General features: G+C 40.1%; 1 pseudogene; it reads left to right on the top strand.

Moving 5' to 3' along the window:
- LOC139712186 (uncharacterized) overlaps positions 1-19,718 on the top strand; it is a 151,016-nt pseudogene that overhangs the window by 93,598 nt on the left and 37,700 nt on the right.

Here is a 19,718-nt window from a genome sequence, read left to right as displayed (position 1 = left end):
CAACTTAATGCCATTCAAAACGCCGACACCGACAACAACGAAAAATGGAGGCATAGGGCATCGCAGATCCGCTTGGCATATTTCTATTATGCAATGCGCTCCAACTGGCGTTCGGGGTCCAGTGTCATCCATCAGGTATTCTTGGAAGCTGAGATGGAGTGGGAGATCTTAGGATGGAAGAGATGAATTGTGTGTGGGTGGGTGGGGGGGGGGGGAGTGGGGGATGTCAGCCAGTTTATTGTACCTTAGCTGCAAAATCACTGAGTGCCCCCGTATCCCATGTATCCTTTACAAATGTAGACTTGTGGGAAGATGACAAAGGAAAAAAGAGAAAGTAGTGATGTTGGAAGCAAAAAGAGTAGGATTTGTCATGTATTTGTCCATCTCTCCTCTTTTATTTATTTTTTATCGTCCCTTCTGTTTCGAAAAAGAGGGGGCTGCAGAAGTTGTTTGCTAAGTCCTGTTTGTTGACAATTTGTTGTAGGCCAAGCTAGATTGAAAATTAATTGGTTCACAATTTCTCATGCATACGGTTGTTGGTACCTAGGATTATGGTTGATTGTAAATTGGAGCTAACACCTGGTGTTGTGCAAATTCTAAGTTTGTGGAAATTTGTAGTAGATGCTCCTGGTACATCTACGACCGTGCTTCTTAACCTTTTTATTTTTTAACCCAAGGCCCACTTTGGCCACTACAATATTTTTTTTTAGGCCCAGTTGGATCGAACACAAATATCTTTTTATTTTAGTTTGGGAAGACATTGCATCCTGCTGCTGCCGCCCACTGGTTGAGAAGTACAGATCTAGGGTACTTGTATATAGATATTTTTTATTTGCTGCCTGTGTTCTGCGGATTGATGTTGCTGATTTCTCATTAAGAGCATAATGCAATTCCTTCCATTATGCAGTGTTTGAAATTCTTAACTTAAGGTTGCAGCTCTCAAGAATTTATCAGAAATTTTGCCCAGATATTGAAGAGGTAAATTAACAAATTTAGTATAATTTCTCCAGGAAATTTTATGTTTCTTTAGTGGCATTGATTTCCAAATTGTCTTGCATAGGTCTGAAGTGGTTTTTTTTTTCAAGTGATCACATAATTTCTTTTTAACTGTTACTCAGCAGCAATGCCTCACCAAAGAAATTTGATTTCATTCAGAAATTTGCTCAGTCAATGATACTATTGTACTTACAACGATAGACATAGGTTAACACTCAGCTGTCTTTGTGCCATATGTTCAAAAGTTCTTGATACTAGTACACAGTCATTTGAGATGTCAGAGGATGATTCAACAAAGCGTGACTAAGCCAGAGCTCACTAAACTTCTCTTTGCTGTAACACGTTTTTATTGCGTAGCTTTTAACAGCTTCGAGAACCAACGCAATCAGTTACTGATATCTATCATGTGTGAAAAATCTTCAGCACAGTGACAGTAAATTGCCATATGTGTGTGCTTCCCTGTAGAAGATTGGATGATGGCTTTCATTTGCTTCGCTGAATTCATGAGACATCATTTCTTAAAGCTTCCTCCCCCTCCTCCCGAGATAGATACAAAATAAATAAACAAAGCACTCCATGTCACTGAAATGAAGTCGTGTATCAAAATTCTACTTTTTTTCCTTCAAAAAATATTTTAGCACTGAAAGTCATCAATCGGTACTTTGCAATTTTCAGTTTGCGTCATTTACAAGCACACTGGCCACAGAGGATAAAGTGAATGCCTAGTAGGGTATATTGACATAGTCCCACTTATTGTAATTTATGTCCTCTCCTGTCTCCCTGGCGCTGGCTGCTTTGCACACATATCACTTCATCTCCTCTAAGAGATATTGATTGAGTCTGCGTGGTTTCAGGTTTGTATCCCGCGGGAAGAATTTGTTTAAGTGGTTTTGTGGGATGGAAGGATTTTGATGTCGAATTTGAACATCTCTCTTTCTCTACGCAGTTTGAACACATGCTGATTTGGGGGAAATGATAACTTTTGTTGTTTGGGCTGCTCCTTATTCGGTGTCGGCGATCAGAACAGCACCAGCTGCATCGCCATGATCATGGCTGTTTGTCATTTAGCGGCTATATTTGGAAAGGATTGTCATCTAAGTTTCATGGGATTGGATTTGAGAGCAAGGGACATCGGCTGAATTTTACATCTGGCAGAGTTGCAATTAATGAAATATAACAGACCCATGAACAGACATACAGACGTACACACCCACTCATAGAGATTCTCGTAGTACAGACATCAGTTTCTTTTGCAAGGGTCATCCAATTCATGGCCTGAAAGCTCTAATCATATTATTAGGCTCTTTTTCATTTATTCATTTAGATGTTGTGAAGTATCAGCCATCAATCTTTTGAAAGAGAATACTTTCTTTACTGTTAAAAAACAAGAATGGATATGAAACTAGGAATTATGGGTTCTTTAAGTGTGGACATTCTGTTTGATCAGCCACACAGTTTAACAGAACTTCACCATTTCATCTTCAGGATTGATACTTCTATTCATCTAGCATACATGATACAGTATGTTTCAGCAGTCACTATGTTATTCATTCTTTCTCTGAAGTGTCCTATTACCCTTTCAAAAAGGACACAATGAGAGATCATATTGCAGTTTCGCTTAAAACAAAGCAATGTAGAATGACACTTGATTTACTCTGACAGTTTGTATGCTGCACAAAATCCTTGTCCATTTCCTTCTCCATTTTGACAGACGCACAGACACACACACACACACACACACACACCCATATATATATTATATGTATGTATGTGTTTTGTTTTGTTTTTAGGTTGTTTCGTTGTATTTTTCGCTTGCGAGAACCATTCACTGCGGAGGGCAGAGCTGATTTGCTAGTTTGACGCTTGAATTGGTGTCTGTTTGGGCTCCGAGCAGACGGACCCCTCACCTGCCATTAAGGCGCGATTCGGTGCGATAAGTGAGTTGACGTCACATCCTGGCGTTCCATCACACTTGATTTCACCGCCGGAGAGGTTATTGTTATTTATTCCCCTGGCCGTTCAACGCCCATTGTTGACACAGACACAGACAGACGGAGAATGGAGTTCAAGGGACAGGCGGAGGGCAGATGACAAATGTCTGTCTGTCTGTCCCTGATGGAAAAAAAAAAGTGATACAAAGAAAGAGAAGAAATGCCTTTGTATAACAGAACAGACAAGGAAACAATTATTGGTGCTCATGTACCCAAGCATTTTCTGCAGTGAAGGGTCTTAATGTCCATAATTTTGTTGTTGTTTTTTTTAATATATATCCAAAGGGAGTGCATCATGCTCTTGGATTTTCCGAAGTGTTCTGAGAGTTTCTCTGCATCCATCATACTTGAGAAGGTGTCTCATTGAGATGATGGCCAAAGTGGAAATGAAACCAGCGTCTACCCTCTCCACCATGCACACGACCAAAATCCATGGATGGGGTGTGTGGGTGATGAGCAGAGAGAGGTCTGATGCTTGGCGCTTGGATGCTGATGGCCTTGTGGTCAGTCCCGAGATTTCACAGAGTGCTCTTTTGTTTGCGGGGGATTTGTTTACACAGGAAGTTATTACAAAGATATTTTAGGGTACACGTGCCATAGTTCTGGCATTGTTATTCCATATTGTACAGTATTGACCAATGCTGTTGTCTGCGAGGCCCCTTCTTAAATGTGCATTTGTCATGTGTATGTGCATGAAAATTTGATACAGTTATAAAAAGTGCTGATACTTGCCCTCTTCAAGCTGTCTTTGTGTGTGCCCAAGATGGTTTCATTAGTATCACAATAGCACTCTGTCAACTTTTGGCTCAAACTTCCAACGCATCTCACCCTGAGTGGATGAATGCATTTCTTCAATATGTTCTTTCAGTTTCCCTGAATGCATTGGATCACGTCCTCAGGACAATGGATGTTTTTCCTAAGTCAGTCTCACGATTACACGGGTCAAACTGAATGCTCATGTTACATGTACTGTTCAGGGTCAACTTTTGATGATTGCTGTGGATTGAGAGTGTGTGCCCATTACTTTGGGCACTTGACTAACAAGAAATTACCAACCCTCAATGGTTAGAATACAATATACATGACATATGGGGGCAAGTTCATGATGGTAGGGTTCTGTATGTACAGTGAGAAGTTGAGCTAGAGGTACAGGAAAAAAGTTATTTCGGACTGGCAACCCAAAAATCAAAAGCAAGTTGAGAGCTGATCAATGGTTTGGATCGGGTGATAGAAGAGTCCCATTTCCATATTGGACTTTGAAGATCAGTGAATCAGTGAAGTGGAACGGGGATAGTTGAATGGCCCTTTGTCTGTGTACCATAATCTTATGATTGCAGTGGCGACATCTGTAGCAGTGAATATGAATGCTCATGGTCTAAATTGCTGGGGCTCTTTGTTGTTGGGGTTTTTAGCAACTCAAGACCTACAAACTCCTTTGTCTGACCATGGGCCCTAGCCCAAAGTCTGCTGATTGGTTTTTTCATTTAGCTCATTGTACAAGTATGTGTTCTGCCAGGACTAGCAAGAGTTGTTAAAGGGGAATGAAACCCAAATATACATACTTATGTGAATTGAGTTGATGCAGCATTATTAGTAGAATACATCAGTGAAAGTTTGAGGAAAATGAGGTAACCTGTTCCAAAGTTATGAGTTTGTAAAGTTTTGGTACAGCCATCGCTGATGAGAACGCTACCACAGTTGATGACATCTCATTTGAAAAAAAAAAATATAAGGAAAATATAAAGAAAATTCAACATATTTTCTCTTTTCTAACACAATGAAAGAGCACTTGACTTACCACTTTCAGAAAGCAGGGGGAATGATATTACTCTAAACATATGTCAGCAACAAGTTGATGGAATGCATACATTTCATTAAAAAATTGATTTCATCAAATTTTCTTAATATTTCATGATGTTGCTCTTGATATGTGATGTCATGAGGTCAAAGATATAATGAGAGGTACCGGTAATCCACAAATCAGACTAGAGGTCATAAATGGAGTGCAGTGGGGGTTGAAGTCTGAAATTCCCCTCTATTGTATCAAATGTTATTTGGACGTATGGCAGAGTGATTGACCGATGCGATGTGTGCCATATTGAAGACCAGAGCTCTTCTTCATTCTGTTTCTATTTTAGGTTGTGTGGTTTCTCCTGTGTGCATGCTTATCTCTTCATCTCAGACCACTCTTTGCACCTTGTATCATATGTGGCATTTTTTTTAACTTGTCTTTTCCACTCCCCTCATCCAATGTTTGACTGCACTATATATTCTGTAATTCTCTGTAGTAGAGTTCATTCACCCCATTCTTATCTCTCCCATCCCACATTGTAATTCCTAATATCTTGTTTCTCCTTTTCTGTCTGTTGCGGTCCATTGCTTTTCCTGCCTTGTTCTCATCTGTAACCTGCTCTGTTTTATCCCTCCAGCCTCCACCTCCTTGCCTTGTCTCTGGCCTTCCTGCATCTTTCCTTCTCTCTATCTACTCTCTCCATCTCTTCTTCTTCTTCTTCTCTGTCCTTCCTTCCCCCATCCCCTGTCTCTCTCCCACTACTCCCTCACTTCCTTTCTCTTTCCAGTTTTCCACTCCACACGTCGGCTTCAAACTGGCATCTATAGCTCAATCACGTTAATAGAATCTCTGACAGGCTAACAGTGCTTTCACCCAGTTTAGCCACGGATGTGTACATAATGTGCGTCCATGTGTGCACGAGAAAGAAAGGATGCAAAGCACTTTATAGATTCTTCAGGTCATTTGGCTCACACCCGATCGGATTCTGGGATGTCTTTCATATACACTGCAGTGTATCTCTATCTATGTGTGTACATGTACTTTGCTTGCATCACACGACCGAAAGCAATTATTGTTGGATATATTCACTTGCCTGTGGTGGACAACACCCCACGCCATAATGGCAGGTCTCATTAGTAGGCATTAAGTGTGTCCCCTCATTGTTTCCTTTCGTACTCAAATGCTGCTTTTGAACTTTTGAATTAATGCCAACAGAAACACACCTTTGCACAGTCAGGATTGCTTTGTGACCAGGGTTTGTTTTACAACCAGGATCGGTTTAGGGATATCCATTCCCACTGACTGTACGATTCTGCAGTTATGCACGCACATGAAGATGATACGGACACAGAATGAAGCTTTTACATTAGCAGGAATGTGGAAAGCTGTAATCCATTCTTGCGATTGTTCGGGTCAGTCGAGCACAATCTCTAAAAATGACAACATGGCCTTATGCCATCGTCATTACTCGCCATTAAGTTGTGATGAGATTATGTAATACACATTCCAAGAATGAGGAACTATATCATATTAGAATTGAAAGCAAGATCATGATATGACCAGAAAAGGTGGAGTAGTTTTCTCTTCAAGCTGCAGGTGTACATATTCTGCTCTCTCAAGCAGAGATTAATGGATAGGAATTAGTATCAGTGATGAAGGGTTTTGGATTTTTTTTTAATCCGTTTTTTGTGTGTGCGCTATAGAAGTTAACGAAATTAGGGCAATATTATTGCTGAAATTGCTAATGTATTATGTGTCTCTCTGCATTCACATTAGATAGGTTTTACATCAGTGGAAGCTTGCATCTTTCAGATGTGTAGTTGATATTTGTGATTTTGTTGAATGCACGTAGGGTAGAGCTACACTCACTGCTGATGAGCATTACAGTAGTTGTGAGGCACACAGGCTTTAATGTGTGGGACTATGCGCTCTCTTTCATTGTCACTGTGCAACGGCAGTATTTATTCAATCAATCATATACCTAAAAGATGAAAATGAATGAATGCATAATGATTCAAACAATATCTCAGCAGTATTTATTTGATCAATCATATACTTAAAGATGAAAATGAATGAATGAATGCTTAATGATTTGAACAATATCTCCTCCATAGCTGTCTGTAGTCTACTGTATGCAAGTTGGTTTTCCATCTGTTTGAACTACACTAGTATGTTCAAGGTTGATAACATCCAAACATTTGGACCGCATACCCACCTGATCAAAACTGAAGATGACATTGCGGCCAGCATGTGATGCTTTCTTCAGATGTTCAGTGAAAGAGCAAGCGGTTTATGCAATCACTAAGGAGAGGGGGGGGGGGGGGACTTCTGTTATTGGGAATATTTTAGCAGTAGCACATTATTGTGCATCCATTCTTTTTTCTTTCCTTTTTGTTGTGGGGGAGAGGGATGGAGGAGCATTTTTGATTTGATACCTTTTGGATGAGATTTAGATTGGCCCTGACAGAACATCAATCTAGTATGAAATCTAGTATTCCCCCATGATATTCCTATGAGAAAAGAGGAGAAGGGTAAAGTGGCCGTCCCCCAAAGTCCCATCACTGCTCAGTGTGTTGCTTTGTAGACCATGCCAAACTGGATAACATGGGAGCCAACGTAAAATCTGCCCCCCCCAAGCTCCTATGACCATTGTTATTTGCAGCATGCACAATATATTGCCTGTGCTTTTTGTACAGCTGTTGCTGACACTGGTTAAATGGCGTAAAGTACAATGTGTGAAGTACAATGTATTAGTCACAAGTGTAAGAGCTTTCAAAATAAACTATTGATATTTTTCTGCTTTTGATTCTTTAAAGTGTCTTATGAAGAAAGGGAATACCTCTTTATTTGGGGAGGGGGGGGGGGGGGAGAGGGAGGAGAGGGGAATAATGATGGAGAAGGGATTAATACTAGTACTGTTCATATCAAGTACTTGATTCAAATATAATAGTTCGGACAAAATCCTAGTACTAGTCTGGATAGAATGTAAACAAAATAAGAGATAAATCATCTGAATGTTTTTGGTTCTTATGAAAGCAATCTTTATTATGTCCATTAGCAAAGTTTAGAAGAGAAAACAAGAGAAGCGCATGGCAGGTGTGCGTATGGTCATGCCTGACAAAGAAGAGGTGGCGATTTAAGGATGTATGGGACTAGTGTAATTATTACTCCTTTTTTTATGTTTATTTTAACTTCACCATTACTTTTGCAAATTTGAAAGCTAGCAAGAGTAGGAAAACATACTGTGTCTTCTTCATAGTGATGCGAAAGACAGTTGGACATTTGAAGTCATTTCTCCCCCAGATCTGGCTCCGGTGGTAGTTTGACACCCTGGAGTTCCTTGGTAAACACAACAAAAGCATCATAACACTCAGTTATACTTGCAGCAAGCACAGAACCCCATTTGCTGCACGAGGCTCTCAATCCGTCAGCCACACAGAGCACGCGGCTCGGGGCGTAGAACAGGTTGCAGGAAGCACTGGCCACCAGGATGAACCTAAATTTAGACGTCATGTCATGTCGTCCGCGATGTGGTACCTCGCAGGGGAGAAAATGGGTCACGGTGTCGTTGATTTGCAGGGGCTACTGGGTGGGGCGGGCAGGGCGCAGAGGGTCGCGTGTGCCAGGGCTGTTTGCATTTGCCCCTCGCTCCTAGTAGCTGTGCTTGATGACATCTTGGTGGTGTTGGGGGGGGGGGGGGGAAGGGAGCATTTGAAAGCTGTCCAGGGTAGTTGGATTTCATAGTCTTAAAGAATGAGACTTTTCAGGCTGTAATGAGGCTTTCTTGGATGAAATCCTGTGTTTCTGTACACAATGTCAAGGGCAGGTGGATTTCATAGTCTTTAGAATGAGACTTGTCAGGCTTTAACAAGGCTTCCCGGATTAGATCGTGTGCTTCTGTATACTTTGTCAAGGCCAGTGATTTGTAATAAACATTTAAGGAGTAGTATCCAAGATATGGCCATCAGATGGGAGGCAGCATATTGCAAGAGGGGCTGCAGCAATGTTTTTTTTTTTTTTAATGATAGTGTCATCTTCTTTATTGGCATTGCTGTTTGGTTGTCTGAAAGAATCAAAGAAAAATTGGATTAACTGTCAAAATTGCTCTGTGAGATTACCATTTTGTGGGTGTATTCTGACAAGTGAGGCACTTGCAGCCAACAGTCATTTCATGTGCATCAATAGTGAACAATGCTGAATATGATTAGCAAATTGAATTGATATAAACACACATGTTTCCTAACACTGCAAGCGCAGTGAAATTTGTTCTCATTCAATGAAACGTTGAATGTTAGTTGTGAAGTCTCTCTGGTGAACGTCACTTCTGATAGAACACATCTCCAGAAATGGTATGGTGGTTTTTGTTTGTCTGTCTGTCTGTTTGTTTGTTTGTTTGTTTGTATTTGTTGTTTTGTGTATCATCTCATTACAATGAACTGGTTATCCGGTAAGATCACTTTCTGGCATGAAATGCGATGAAGCTGAATTGAAGTGACAAGAGAATAAGCCTGTTCAATCGGTTCCCTTCTTCAATCACCCTGGTTGAACGTGCCAACAAAGGTAGCCTGTGCTTTCAGCATAAGATGTAGAATTAGTGGTGTTATGTATGGAGATACACGTTTGGAGACTATAAGATGACCTCTAGGCGCAGAGCTGCTAGAGAAATGGAAGGATGCCTGTAATTGATTTAGTGAAATCAAAATGTATTTGACAGATATTGACAGCTTTATATTCAATACCAATTTTGGATAGAGTTCGAGGAATAACCCAACTTGAATAGCAGTTGTGTATATATGCACAAAAATAAATGAGTCATCATCATCTTTCTATTTTAGAAGAAAAGTGTAAATTTCGTAGTGAACTATCAAAATGACACAAAATGTTGGGTAGTTAGACAGGTTCAAACAAGTGGTGTGAAAGGAGAGTTTTTTTCAAGAAAGGTCATATGAATGAATGCACGGATGCAAGCATTTTATCTTTAACATCTAAAAGAGAAATGCCCGGTGAATGGTATGAAAGCAGTACACACTTTAATCTCAGTATACTGTAAAACATGATATATTCGCGGCACGAAATTTTCGCGAATTGGAGCCGACGGCCTTTTTAGTGGCAAGAAATTTTCGCGAATTGCCTCTTGCGTTCAATGCATATAGTGTCGATAAGAAATTTCGCGTGCATTTTAATTTCGCGAATCTTGGCGCTCGCGAAATTTGCGAAATTAAAATGCACGGGAACATTTCTCGTTTTACAGTATTCATTTTTGAAGGAGCCCTTTGTTCATCCAAACATTATGAATCTGAACTTTTGTATAATATACCTTATTCTGTACTGTGCAGATATAATACAGAATTGGGGGGGGGGGGGTAAAAAAGAGAAAAGGGAAGGGAAAAATCTTTAATTAATTCCACATGAGGAATTAGACTTCTTTGGAATGAACAACTCTACTTTTGTACATTCTAGGACTCTGATATATTATCTCATGCACAATTTCATTGAAAAAATGGCTTGGCCTGCCCATTTCTGTCTCTTAAAGGTATTGGACCACCTTTTTGTTATCCTGTGCTTTCATCAGGAAAGAATGTATCTGTCCAGTGATGCATTTGTTGGTTTCTTACTTGTTGTGACACCCATCATTTGGCACATCTTGATTAGACCAAGCGATGAACGGAAATGACCGCAGATTCTCTTCCTTTCACAGCTGGGGTAGTTGCCATATACCAGCAACTTTTCTATGTCTTCATCGTTATGTAAATCATTATCATCAGATAATCTGTATACATGTGTCATTTAGTTTGGTACTTATTTTGTATGTGTGGGATGGGGTGTATGCACCTACAATTGTATTTGTGTGTTAGATCACTGAGCCTTTTCAAAATCTCTCAAGATGACAGTAATGTAGCAGATCTTTGTAAAGCAGGGTTTTCACCATGTTCCCTCATTCCTTTTAGACTAGATGGGACGGGATGGTGGTTGCAGTGGTTTCGGGCTACCCCCCTGAACACACTTCCACCGCAACCCAATTCTCCCTATCACATATAACCGTGAAAACTCAAGCGGCGGTAGCACTATTTGATTTCCATATCAATGTGGTGACAAAGCTGTGCTAGTGCACAGTGTGAGCTGTACTTGATGGTACACGGAAAAGTTGGAGCACTATCTCTTAAACTACCATAGTTTTGTAGATTTTCTCACCAATTGTTACGTGTTGGGAAAAGAAATCTCAAGTTATAAGCTCGGAAAATGCATTCCATTGTGAAGGAAGTGACAAAGTTTAGTCATGATAAAAAGGAAAAAATGAGGTGCAATTACTGCACACATGCTCTGCCCAAACCTGCTGCACAGTAACTTGGCATTACTGGAAGTGCAGTAGGTGAACACCAAAAGTGTGATTCCGCTTGACCTCCGCGTGTTGCGTATGGTTGCGTTAAATCACCTCATTCATTTACGCATAGTGAACAGCTAACATACGGACCCGACCACTAGCAATGAAATGTTTACATTTATATGCAATGGGGGAACTCTGTTTGAGATGTGAATCTGTATAGATACAGTTTTGTACCAATAGAAATGAATCAACTTGGTAGTCATGAATTAATGAAACCTCACCTCAACAAGCAGAATGGGGGGGGGGGATAATTTTGTTTGTATGTGGTCATGCACAGCAATCCTTTATCCTAAATTCTTAGATTTACTCTTTGCACTTTCAAGATAATTTGAGTTGTGCCATAAATCTAATAATTGTGCATATAGCATAGGTAATGAATTCAAACCAGAAAGAGAGAGTAAAAGAGGAAAGAGAGAAGAGTGAGAGAGAGGGGAAGGAGTGTTATGAAAGGAGCGAGGAAAGGTGGAGAGGAAGAAAAAGGAGGAAAGTACCACACTTTATCTAAAGAGAAAGAGACCAGGATTTCATGATAAATTTAGATAAATCCTGGAATTGTATGTAAAGAAGCCCGTCAGATGACTGCTAACTACACATGCACACGCCTCTCTCATGCACTTGACCTTTGCAAAAGCCACTGACATTTTCATCAAACGGTTGCGACTCTCGGCAAATCAAGTTTTGCAACACTGTCTCCCCCTCCCTCACCAGCCCCCACCCCCACCTCTCGTCCCCCCTCCCCCTTCCAACCCATTCATTCTTTTCATTGAGGAAACCTCAGATGATAGCTTTGCATGATACTGGCGGGAAGAAAAGGCTGCAAAAATAGATTGTAGCCAGCCTTAGCGAGAATGAGAGGTGGTGGGGGTGGGGGGGGGGGGGATGGCGAGGGATAGAAACAGAATCTTATTCACATGTGTGACCTTTTGAGCCAATCTTGTTGAATTTCAAGCCCTGTGGAAGACCTGTAACCCGAGAAATCCTGATGTTCAATCCGACAGATGCATGATGGGTGTCGCCTCTCTTCCCGGAGTGAGTTTGGATAGTCATGGCAAAGGCAATAGTGAGAGAGAGAGAGAGAGAGATAGATCGGGGGGGGGGGGGGGGGGGAAGATGATAGAGAGAGATACAAATTAATGCAGTGAGCGACAGATAAGGTGAGCAATAAGGGCAGGTGAGGAGCAGTCCCAACGTGACAAAGATTCTGCCTCTAATGTCAGATCATACTGTTGATTTGAAATGACCAGAGAAAATATCCACAAAATTTTTGCATCTCTGTCTTGTCCCAGTAAAAGATGATAACTACAATGTGTACCCTTTGACGATCACGATGGCTGATTTTTTCGTTTAAAAGAAAGACCAATGGTGCGAGTAGCAGACTGAGCCGTAAAATTATTTCAATGAATGAAAAACACTCTAGCACACAAAATTTTTGACAATTATGATAATAATGATAATGATAACATAGTGAACACTTCTGTTGTGCAGTCTGTTAAAAAATGCTCTGGCGCTTTAAGGCTTAAAAAAAGAAAAAAAAAGAAACCAACTTTGCCGTCAATTTCAAGATATCTTTAAACAGATGTCATCCTACCAATATTAAAAGCTGTTTATTGAACAGTGTATTTTAACAGCACTGTCTTTGAGAAATTGGTTACACATTGTTCACTTGTTCAAATGTTTTGGGGTCCTAGCATTGATTAAGCTTTTTCATTAACCTGTTCCTAATGAATAAACTTCAATACTTGGAATCCACCCTTCATATATTAGTTGTTGCTATGTCAGGTAAGCTTTCAGGTTGCCAGGAACCCCCTTTGTGTAAAAAAAAAGGATGAATACAAAATATGCATGAAATTTAAATGTGTTAGAAAACCGGGGTATTCTAATCGTGCTTCAGCTTTGTGATTTTGGATACTATTGAGAGAAGCACCTCTTTAAGGATACACTTTTTCTTATCTTAAAGCCGATGTCAACCTTTTTAAGGTGGCAAAGTTCCTATATTCACAGATTTAACTGAAAACATTGTTCAATGGCTCCTGTAAGGAGATATTTCAAAACATATTAATGAGTAGTTTTAAGGAAATAAAAGCTTTCAAATGAAAATAACTGCACTCAGGAAGTGGTTTGTTTTTGTGTGTGTGTGCTTTTTTTTTTTCAGTAATACTACTATTGACTTCATGTATTCAGTCCACTTGCCCACATCCGTGTTGGCAGTTCTGTAATATTTAAGTGTCCTAAAGTGTTTTTCTTCTTTTTATCATTTTTGCATATCTTGAGTAGCCAGGAGTGAAGGGAAAGCAGCAGAATCAACCATTCCAGACATTTGTCAGGCTTCTTTATCTCTTATGTAGTTATACAATTTTAGGAATGCTGTGGAGTGTATTAGGCAGGAGGTGATTGAGATATGAAAGGGTGGACAATTAGGTCGTGGTAGAAAGATACAGAAAGATAAGGATGATTCAAAAGTCTTTGCCCAATATTCATCTATTCATTCGTTTTTCACAGTTACAAAGCTCTCACTCTCTGTCTCACTATCCCTGAAACCTGAACAGCATAATACTTTCTTGGGACTGAGAGCTCGGTGGAATCCTCTCAAACGATTTCACCCACTCAGAAAAAAGAAAGAAGGAACAACAATTGATTAAATTGCCATTTTGTTTCTTGCACACTGCCGAATCCAATTCCACGACATCCCAGAGATGTTCCCATTCCCTCTTCACCCTTTCATACCCGCGATATTTTCTGCAGAGCAAATCGTCGTGGGCAAAAAGGATACCCCCCACTCATTTGTTGAATCAGTAAATGTCACCATATATTCTTGCACCGCCATTATCAAATCACATATCTATCTCCCTGCATAGCCTATTGACACAACCATTGCCAGAGGAAAGTCGTCCTTTTTGTACTACTGTTACGGTCTCCATACCCTGCTATTACTGACTTCTGTCTGTGTACCCAGTCTCATTTCTAGATCTGCCCTCACCTCCGGCACACACATGCACTTATGGAATAAGTAGAATCTGAAAAAGATAGTATAGATGCAACACAGGTTTTCAAAAGACTCCCTCGGTGTGGTCATGTGTAGGTGTAGTCTTTTGCAGCTATTTTGGACCTTTAGCCTTGTCGTTAGCATCCCGCCAGGAACCAGTAGGCAGCATTTGACTCTTCTGGAAGAAATGAGAAACTGATGAAATGAGACGCATATAGCAATGGTCAATAATTAGTCGAGCAAGTTGGCTATTTCTGGTCTTTGATCATTTTTTTTTCTATAGGTAAGCATAGTTAATGAGGAATCATGGAATAATTCCATATGAGAATGAATGAAGCTATCACCCCACTAACAGTAAGTAAATGCTCCGAGACAGAGAAGCCATATTGCAAATCACACTTTGCTTCGTCTTTTCTTCCAAGCCTCTTTCTTTGTTTCTCCCTTCATGTGCAACCATCCTCTAACACCGGCTGATCACCAAAGCTATCGTCACTTTGGAGACAAATCTCTCTCGACCTTCGTCACTCTCATCTCTCTGCATATTCTTGTCATGAAACGCTCTGCATCTTGCTGTTGGCCAGACATTCTTGTGCATGCAGCAGATGAATAAATGCTGCCCTTGTTTACTTTGCCGTAAAACCAGACATTTTTTCATGCATTTTAATTTCGCAAATTTCACAAGAGCCAGGATTCGTGAAATTAAGATGCACACAAGAGTTCTCGGATACACCACGTGCATTGAATGCCAGTGGCAATTCGCAAAAAAAAATCATGCCACGAAAAAGACCGTCGGTTTCAATTCACAAAATTTTTTCGTGCAAATATTTCTTGCATTACAGTACGATGAAATTCTCGAAACAGAAGAAGTGCATGAATTATTGCCTCTGTATTCAAATACTTTTGAATAGATCCTTTCTTTCTCCATCCCCCCATCAACCCCCCCCCCCCCATGTCTATGCCAAACATTAATTGTTGAGATGTTGTACTTCATGTGCCTCCTTTGATATGTCTCATTAAGTGCATATGTGCTTTTGGGTGAATTTACTCTTTAGGTTTATAGTTCATTATTCCGAAGGTTAGTTAATCCAAAAATGAAATACGGTTAAATAATCCGAAAATGGATAAAAAATGTTCTTCATTTCTCAAGTTCATTAATCCAAAGATGAAATAAGGATTGTTATTTCAAAGGTTGTTAATCCAAAAGTGAAATAAGGTTCATCATTCGGAAGGTTTGTTGATCCAAAGTCGTTATGTTTTTGGAGTAACCAACCTTATTTCATTTTCTGATGAACGAATCTCTGGAATATATCGGACCTTCTATCATTTTCGGATTTAGAGTAACAAAGATTATTTCATTTGTCGGAATTACAAACCGTTGGAAAAATGAATCTTCGGCATAACATCACAAATGTTCAAATCAGTTATCAGTAAAAGGTTCTTTTAGTTCCACTGTTTTCAAAGTCAGTGTCAAACTTGGCACAGTGTGCTTTATGTCCTGAAGGGAGATGCTGTGAAAAAGATGATATCATTTCAAGACAAAGAAAAATTGGAAGTTATGTCAACTGCGCACACCCAATGATGCCTTTGTGGGAACATGACTCATTTCATATGACTAACTCCGAGAAGTCTTTGAAGAGCAGTCGTAGTTCATGCCCATAATCTCTGATCATTTGCTAGAAGAAATTCATATGTTCAAGATCCAATAAATATGATATGACTAATACCGTATAGCACTTTTGAGAGAACAAAAAAAAAAAAAATGATGGAAGAAGAATATGAGAAAGTAGTCCTCACACTTTGCCATTTCATGCTGTTTGGATCAACAGAGACCATCAAGGATTTCTATTTGAGAATGTCTTTAATAGTAAAATACTGAAATATCTTTATAGGTGTGTTTTGAGCAGTTTGCATGACCACATTGAGGGAAAATATGAATCCTTTGTGTTGAGTACTATAGTTTTGCTATGCTTCAGTTTACACCATACTACAACTTTGAGTGCAGAGATCCACTTTTGATTCCTTTCTTTCTGTCTGAATCTTCTCATCCCTTTCAGATTCGCCAGCCACGCCGCCCAAGCCCAAACTCCCCAGCGGAGTCACGGAGCGCGACATCGAAATGTTCCAACAAGCCCAGGACCAGGCCATGTTGGTAATTATGCCACCGAAACCGACTTCAGAGGGCGTAAGTCCCACACCACTTTTCTATCTCTTCTCCCCAGACCCTGAACTCCAGAAGGCTTGAAAGCGCATCCCCGCGAATGTTTTGCGATTAACTCTCTGCATGTTGTTTAGGTAATCCCTTCCTTACGCATCAGTCAATTAGAAAGCACTGTATTGACAGAAAGAGTCAAACAGCTAAAGTAATGCTACCCGGCATGTGGGCAGAAAAATTAATCCAAGCCATTGCATCTGTGATTGCATAGAATAAATGATATGCATTTTATCCTCAAGTAACATACAAATACAATTTATTTTTTCTTTTCTTGAAAACTTTTGATTGATGTGAAAGAATGCCCCTCATGCTTTGCCTCTTGCTGGACAAATCAGTTTGCTCACGATAAGCTGCTCTTACTAGAGAAAAGACCAAAACAAAATACAAAAACAAAAAAAACACAAGACTTTTCCAGTGTCAGCACAAGGAAAAATAGGATGCATTTATCATCTTTCCAATGTTTGAAACACGTTTCAATACCCACTATCAAAACGCATTTGCAAAGGCCTTTCAGATAGCATTTCTTGAGTTGTTACGTGTATCATATCTATCGCAAGTCAAGGAGGGGGACTTGTCACTGTGTAGTTTAACTCAAGGAACAGATGTCATATAGTTGGCATGTGTAGGTCTGAGATATAAACATGTTTCAAAATCATGTTGCATTCATCATCTCTACGGAAACACTTTTCTTGCTCAACACATTTGAGATGGCACTTTTTCGGCGTTTCAGAAAGGCATTTCTAATTCCATAATCAAAACAACTTTGCATTTGAAAATCAACTGCTCAAATCTCCCAGAAATTCATTTGAAAACCTTAGTTCTGCACCAGAAGTGATTTAATGAATGCACCCTTAAATGCTATAAAACAAAAGACTTTTTTGACTGGCATTCCTGCTGGAGCTGCCCAACCTGCCCGAAAATATTTACCAGATGATGACTGACACTTGGGAAAAATTCCAGGAAAAGAGCTAGAGAGCTAAACATGCAGATGAATACATGAAAAACAACAAACAACAAAAGTAGTGAAAGCTGATGACTGGGTCTTAGTCATATTTTTTTTGAGTGAACACCCAACAGTTTCATGTGTCGATCAACCATCAGTATGAGAATCGAAACCCTTCTGCTGAAATGTCTGAAACATATTGCTTAAATTTTGTTTTTGTTAGGGTTCTTTATGTGTGTGGGCACAGTGTATTGTTTTGTTGGGTTTTTTTAGGTCATAGTCAATATGTCTACTCATTTTTGAAAAGAGAAGATCCAAAAGCAAATAGACTCCCCTGAACAAAAGAACAAGGAATACAAAATGTAAATCATGACCGCCGTACCTAGGCTGTCCCAGCTGTGTACGAAATAGTGAAACAAATTTGTTTTTCTATTTTGCCGGGGAAGAAAAAGAGAAAAGTCCAAATGAAAGCAAGAGATGTAGAGAAAGAGGCAACTGCATTTGCACACAAATCTTTGCAAGGGTCACTCATCCCAAACAAGGGCACTGCCCCAAGTCATGTTCAGGAGATCAGCCGACCCACTCAGTCTGTGGTGGTGGTGGTCCCGCAATCTTTCCGATGGCAAATTTGCGCGATGCTTTCAAGCCTTCACTCTCCTTTCTGTGTTGGGGACAGAATTTGTGAGTGCAATTGATGCCGATGAGCCAGACAACATCCCCGCTAATGGATTCTTGCCGTCAAGGTATCCCACTTTTCGGAGGAGTCATATGTCCCCTCAAATTTATCGATAGGTGAAAAGACATTGCGTGTGGGTTGATCCACAGGACAGCTACTTACAGACGTATATAAAATACATACATATATATATATATATATATATATATATATATGGTCTAGGAAATCCTTGTAAGGTAATCTGTCCTTTTACACTCTTATCTGGATCAGAAATTCATCAGGGAGAATTTGCAAATCTCCTTTGCTTGGATAGCATTATTTCAGAGTAAAAGAATCTGGGGAGGGGGGAGGGGGGAGGGGGGAGAACAATCAACAATTACCTGTCCTGATGGAGTTGAAGAAAAGAAACCAGACAGACAGTGTCACAAGCGTGACAGAGTGATCGGGAATCGCCACAATGTTGATTGGTTTGTTTCAGGAGATCTGGTGAGTGAGCACGATCATGGACAGTCGCAAAACATTATTCAAGGCCATATTTGAATAGTTGACCCGGAAAGGGAACTTTGATGATTGTGCAACTGCATACATGGCAGTGATGGTGTTTGTATGTTTGCGTGGCTCCTCCCCCACCCCCCCCCCCCCCAACAAACAAAGAAAAAGAATTTTAAAAAAATGAAAATATCAGTTATTCTATGTGAAAGTGAGGAGGGAAAAAAAGGGGTGGTTAGAGTAAAAAAGACTGGGGGCTCAGGCTAGCTGTACTGATTTGGGCCACCACACACGTAGATCGTGTCAGAGTCTGGCTCATCGGCATCCGCAATTTCACATACATGGCAGATTCAGATTATCATTTGCTGCACGAATACTCTTCTGAGAGTAAGGGGAGAGATAGAGATTGGAATGAAGAAGTAAACATCGAGAAAAAAAGAAATAACATGAGAAGGGGGGAAAATCCTAAAGAAGTAAGAAGGTGAAAACCCTGGCAGAAGTACACAAAATCAATTCCGTATGATCAGGATATTGATGCTGATTGGCTTATTGAAAACGAGTGCCGACTGTGCCCCGACTTCCCCCAGCCCATGCCCCCTTCTATTTCGAGAACAAGAACTGAGAAGGTGCGAGGGAACCAGCTGTCTTTTGCTCACTTTGGTATTTTTCTCCCCCTTCACCCCCTTTGTGTGGGGGATCAGGATGACAAATCAAAAATTTGCTGCCGTCTTTTCGGGCCAAAAGACGTGACGAGGAGATGGTTTTCTTGGAAATTACAGCGTGGAAATGATTTCATCGACAAAAGGCGGCTCTTTGAACAGCAGTATTTGGCATCAACAGCAGCTACGTGACATCCGCAAATTCTTTACTCTTAAGATCTTGGATTAGATCCCTACGAATTGTACAATTTGGTTGATGAAATGCCATTCCATTCCAGAAAACTGATAAAGAAAATTACCAATTCTGCTTTCACGCAGTGATATGATTAGGAGAAACCCGTGCCTTTTCTCCATCATGTATGGAACAGCAAAATGTTCAATAGTTTGTTTGGTAGTGGATCACAAATTGCTATCCCTCACAGAATTCAAATGCACCATCAGAGAAATTATTATCCAGTCCAAGTCACCAGTGCATCAAATTTGTAAACCGAATCTGAAAAGGGGTCTGTTCAGATTACTCAACCTGCCTTGTAAATAATAAAACTGATATACACATTTTATTTATGTGTGAAAGAATGGTACTTGGAACACT

Source organism: Diadema antillarum, unplaced genomic scaffold, assembly GCF_040938485.1.
Source record: "Diadema antillarum isolate AM-2024a unplaced genomic scaffold, OU_Dant_1.0 seq00001770_RagTag, whole genome shotgun sequence".
Lineage (NCBI taxonomy): Eukaryota > Metazoa > Echinodermata > Echinoidea > Diadematoida > Diadematidae > Diadema > Diadema antillarum.
This window is presented reverse-complemented; position numbering and strand designations above follow the sequence as displayed.